Raw genomic sequence first — 6203 nt, forward strand, 5'->3', positions numbered from 1 at the left:
TCAGATAGTCTTCTGTATGTGCTGGGTGTCTCAGATAGTCTTCTGTATGTGCTGGGTGTGTCAGATAGTCTTCTGTATGTGCTGGATGTCTCCAATAGTCTTCTGTATGTGCTGGGTGTGTCAGATAGTCTTCTGTATGTGCTGGGTGTGTCAGATAGTCTTCTGTATGTGCTGGGTGTCTCCAATAGTCTTCTGTGTGTGCTGAAATCCTGAAGAAGTAGGTTCCAATGCCAGTGAAGGAATGGATGTGTTAGGAAGGTGAGGACAAGCAAACAAGGAACAGAACCTTCCTTCTTTCATTGTCTTTATACAGGCCTCCAGAGAAAGTGTGGCCCAGATAAAAGATGTGTCCTCCCACCTCATGATCTGGATCAAAAGCCTATGTCTTCTAGACGCAAGATGTGGATCACAGATATGCCCTCTATTCTGGATTGTAGTTCATTCCACTTACAGTCAAGTTTACAACCAAGAATCACCATCAAAAAGAGCCACAAGTGACGATGCAGGTCCATCGCTAATAAAACAAAATGTTGAGCAAAAGAAAGCTACAGGGAGGGCTGGTGAGATGGCTCAGTGGGTAAGAGCACCCGACTGCTCTTCCAAAGGTCCTGAGTTCATATCCCAGCAACCACATGGTGGCTCACAACCATCCATAACGAAATCTGACCCCCTCTTCTGACAGCTACAGTGTACTTACATATAATAAATAAATAAATAAATAAATAAATAAATAAATATTTTTTTTAAAAAGAAAGCTACAGGGAATTAGGTGTGAATCTGTTTATACAGTTCAGAACAATGCATAACAAGGTTATATTTCACTTGAGGCAAACGTGCAGTTGAACCAGAAAAGCAGGGAACAATAACACTCAGAAATGGATTCAGAGCAGGGGAGGGTTATTTGTGGCTACAAAGATTTGATGGTGATGGTACATATTTAAACTAATGTTGGATTCTACTCTGTTATATTGGTACTCTTTCTGCCATATACATTATGTATAATGCACATAATGTATCTGCTAAATATTTAATAAAGCAATTTCTTTTTCCTTATATTGAAAATAGATTTTTCTCACATAATATGTAACTTTAATTATTTCAAATCTTATTTTTAATGGCAGTTCTTAAATGTTTTAACCTCTCTTATAACACACCACCCACCAGAGGTAGTGGAAAAGAAAGGATAAGGGGACAAGGGGGAGAATGGACCTGTTTGGAAAGGTTCTCTGGAGCAACTCCCACCTGTGTTGTCTGGAAATCAGCAGTTCAGTTCACAGGTTAGCAGTGGCAGCTCGATCCACTCTAGCTCAATCCACTCACAAACACTTCACAAATACACCAGCAGTCTAATTCAGTAGAGTCAGGACAGCAAATAGGAATGCGCAGCAGTATCACAACCTAGGAGAGACAGCCAGGCCTCAGCCGCAGCTCGAGCGAGCAAGAGAGACTGGGAGGGACAACAGAAGGTCTTGGCTGTGCCTTTCTCAGGGAAGGGAAGGTCAGCAAAGACTCAAGACCCACAGTCATTGCACGGCCAGCTGTACCAACAAGCCAAGCTCTGTCTCCATCACTCCAAACCTCACACGTGCTCCACATGCCTTGCCTCAGTACTTATCCAGCCTCAGCAAAGGCGTCCAATCAGCCCATGTCCTCAGGAGCAACAAGAAGCTGCAGCACATCACCAGAGGTTTTCTTGGTGCATTTCTCTGTATGGAGTCCAACCAATGCAACTCAACTACACAATGTAAAGTGAACAAATACATGTGTGTTGTTAGCAAAGAATCTTCTATCACATGTCTTTCCACATGCTTGCTTTAGCAGAACATCCTTTCTCCTGTGTCTGCTTCAGCAAAACGTTCCTTCACGACTCTGCCTTAGCCTTTCACACCTGTGTCCACTTGAACAAAATGTTCCTTCACATGTTTGCCCCAGCAAAACACCATCCAACTGACTTCCCAAAGAACCCTTAGGTTTCCACTTCAATGATATATCTTGACTAGTTTCCCTTCCCTCCATTCCTCCTTTTCCTCCCCATATTTATTCTATAGATCCACCCCCTTTCTGCCTCATTAGAAAACAAATGGGCTTCTAAGGAATAATGATAAAATATAATATAATAAGATAAAACAAACTCTAACACATCAGAGTTGGACAAGTCAAGAAAAGTCACAAGAACCAGAGACCCACTTGTTCTCACACTCAAGAATCCCATAGAAACACTAAGCTGGAAGCCATAGTATACATGCAAAGAACCCAAAGGGCAAAAAAAGAGAAGGAAAAAATATACTAGAAATAAAAAATATGATATTTTTTTAATTCTGCCACATTATAAAACACAGAAACTCCAAAGATACATTTACTTTTCTGTGGTTACTTTCTTGGCATTCAGCCTCCTCTTAAGAGTAGTTTCCCCAATGAGACTCCCTTGGAGGAAACTAAATTTTCATTTGCAAGTGGCTATCAATTGGAGATAGCTTCTGGATTAGGGATGAGAGCATGCATCCACTTCTTTCTGCTCTAGGACCCCAGCTGTGCAGCCCTGTGAATGCTGCCTCAGTCTCTGTGAGTCAGTATATGTACTGATCTTGTTAATTTAGAGGGTCTTATTTTTCCTCCATCCCCTCTGGCTCTTACACTCTTTCCACCTCCTCTTTCACAGGGCCCTCTGAACCCTGAGGGAAGGGTCTGATGGAGACCTTCTCTTTAGGGCCAAGTGTTCCAAGGTCTCTCACATAGTGTCTTTGTATTTGTTCCCATCTGCTGCAAGAGGATGCATGTCTCTGATGATGTGTCTCTGATGATTACACAATACAGGACCTGACACACAATAGCAGCTCAGGGAGTCTTTGTTGGATAAAGAATTAAATGAGCATATTCTGAGGCTAGCATGTATAACATAGTGAGAGTTCCAATTGCATGCTGTGGCACACACACACACACACACACACACACACACACACACACACAAATAAATAAAATGAAATAAAATCTTGGAGGCAAAGGCAGGCAGATTTCTGAGTTCGAGGCCAGCCTGGTCTACAGAATGAGATCCAGGACAGCCAGGGCTACACAGAGAATCCCTGTCTTGAAAAACCAAAATCAAATCAAATCAAACCAAATCTTGCGTTCATCACCATGCAGAATACACAGCAAAACTACCAGGCTCCTCCCATTTTCTCCCCTCTGTGGTAGTCTATATATGCTTGACCCAGGGAGTGACACTATTAAAAGGTGTGGCTTTGCTGAAGTAGGTGTGTCACTGTGGGGATGGGCTTAAATACCCTCAACCTTGCTGCCCGGAAGCAAGTCTTCCACTAGCAGCCTTTAGATGAACCAAGCAAAGTAGACTGCCTTCTGTGGGTGACCCTCTCCCAGTTGAAGGTCTTCAGGGTTCTGATGTATAGGAAAACTGCCAACCTGGTACACCACTCTCTTAACTTTGTTCTCAAACTTCAATATCAGCTCCAGAGGTTGATCCACCAGCTTTCTGTCTAGAACGTATACCATTGGCTCCTACAGGACTCCAGCTTGCCCACTGAGATCTTGGGACTCAAGCCCTTACTGAAAGTCTCCTTCTGTATCTATCTTTCTCCACCCACACTGGGCCTGCTTCTATAGAGAGCCCTGATACCTTTGTTACTCTCTCTACTAATTTTTTTTCCTAGCTTAAGCACAAGTGTTACTAAAGAATTTAGGAGAGTGTCTTAATTAGGGTTGTACAACTGTGAACAGACACCTTGACCAAGACAACTCTTATTAGGACAACATTTAATTGGGGCTGGCTTACAGATTCAGAGTTTCAGTTCATTATCATCAAGGCAGGAAGCATGGGATCATGCAGGCAAACATGATGCTGGAGGAGCCCAGAGTTCTACATCTGGACCAGTGAGCACTAGGAAAAGAGAGTAAGCCACTAGGCCTGGCTTGAACTTCTTAAACCTCACCCCAGTGACACATTTCCTCCAATAAGGTCACACCCACTCCAACAAGGCCATACCTACTCCAAGGCCACAGATCCTAATAGTGCCACTCCCTGCAGTCCTATGAGGGCCATTTTCATGGCCACTACAAGTAGACTCAAGTTCATTAGTCATGCTTTGTTTGGTTGGTTTTTGTTTTGTTTTGTCTTGTTTGGCACCAATGCTGTCTGTGGGGCTGGAAAGTCTGGAGCGAGAGTGAGATTGAGACATGTCCAAACCCTGTAAATCTCCTCCTGAGACTGGCAGAAGGAAGACTGTTCCTCTGTACTCTGGACCTGCATGCCCTGGTACACGTAGCCTGTATGATCCACACCTCTGCCACTCTTCAGTGTCCAGATTACAGGTTTAACTTCCTCTTTCCCTATAAGGACATATCCAACAAGCACCTCCTCATACAAACAAAGTGTTCCTAGAATCTCAGCCTAGCCAATAATGTACACTTACCCTTAAAACCCCTACTCATTCCCCCAAGGTTTGTATAACCTTATTCACTCCCAATAAAGGCGAGCTGTTTCACTGAAAAGACTGTTTCTCCCCTCACTTGCCTCCAATCAAGGTCCTGTGGATACCCGCCCCCGCCCCCATCACCCAGACTGGCCTTGTACTTGGTGGGTTAATGGGCATCAATGTCATTCAGGAATTGTAGGAATTCAGCTATCATTAATAATGTCTTGCATTAATTCTCTGGCCATGTAATAGGATTGTTGGTACTTGAGCTGCTGAGAAATCCCAAGGGAACAAACCACGGTCCCTATGTTATCTTATTGGATAAAATGTTTCTTAGATGGCCAATGTTTCTGTATGCAGAGCTGGATAGAGTCTAAGTAAAAGACTGAGACCGGAAAGGAGAAAGACACTGTATACATGAAAGCATCTTCTACAAAATATCAGACCAGAATTCCCCAGCATTGTCAGGTCATTGAAAAGAGGAGTCAGAGAAACTGTCCCAGGGCAGAGGTGGCTAAGATTAACAGTGCATCTAATTTGGTTATTAACTGTAACACGTATACCATAGTTGAATGTTAACAGTCAGAGAACCTGATGTGAAGAAAATGGGAACTCTGTTTTGTATTTGCAATCTTTATATAAATCTGAAAACACTCTAAAAGTTAAATGTTTATTTTTTAAAGAGGACTTAGAGAACTATATGGGTACCACATGTCTGGGAAGGAAGAATAAAGAAGTGCTGCTACAAACCACACAACTAATTCTGCATACACAAATAGTTTTGCATGCAGTCACACAACTCCCACCTTCCCTGACACTAGTCACCATTGCTTCTTTCTGGGCCCAGAATATAGCTGTTGCTTACCACGATGGGCTGTGGTGAACATGTCTGATTAGCAGAGCCTGGGTCCTCTACTCAGGCAACATCTGAGTAAGGATAGATGAAGTAAGGTCCTAGTCTCAATGGCATGGAGTCTAAACACCAGCCTCACTTGTGGGTGCCTGACCTTGGGAACTACTTATCTGTTCATTGCCTTTTATTTTCTCATCAGTAAAATGGAGGGGGACAAGTACAGATAGTCACCAGATATGGTTGTCATAACTAACTGACATAAGCCATCAGGTGTAAGTACTTCTGTAGAACTCAGCTCTTGGTCATCATCTGAAACACTGGGGTCTGAGGGTAGAGCATGCTGACATTTGTAACATTGTATGCCTGTATAGGCATGTGTCAGTATCATAAGGTTCATTGTTTTCCAAGAAAAGAAGGATGCTGAAAATGTTGCACAGTGGCACATGTCTGTAACCTGTAACCCTAGAGGATAATAAGAATAGCACTGAAAATTCTAAGTTTGATTGGGTTATATATCAAGACTGTCTCTAAGCCAAGATGCTTAGACAGGAAGAAAGGAGCTTTAATTTGGGGCGGGGATCTATGACTGATGTTGATAAGAAATGGTCAGAGGGGATGCATGGACCCAGAACTTGAGTTGGCTCAGAGAATCATGGAGGGGTCTTCCACATCTACCTTTGACATCCGTCTCTGATTTTTTGTTGTTGTTGTTGTTGTTCACTGTTTTTGTTTTTGTTTTGAGACAGGGTTTCTCTGTATAGCCCTGGCTGTCCTGGAACTCACTCTGTAGACCAGGCTGGTCTTGAACTCAGAAATCCGCCTGCCTCTGCCTCCTAAGTGATGGGATTAAAGGCATGCACCACCACTGCCCGACTCTGATTTTTAAAAAAGTTTTTACGTTAAGTGTAAATTTCAATGACTGA

This window comes from Mus pahari, chromosome 2 (assembly GCF_900095145.1).
Source record: "Mus pahari chromosome 2, PAHARI_EIJ_v1.1, whole genome shotgun sequence".
In the NCBI taxonomy this organism is placed as follows: domain Eukaryota; kingdom Metazoa; phylum Chordata; class Mammalia; order Rodentia; family Muridae; genus Mus; species Mus pahari.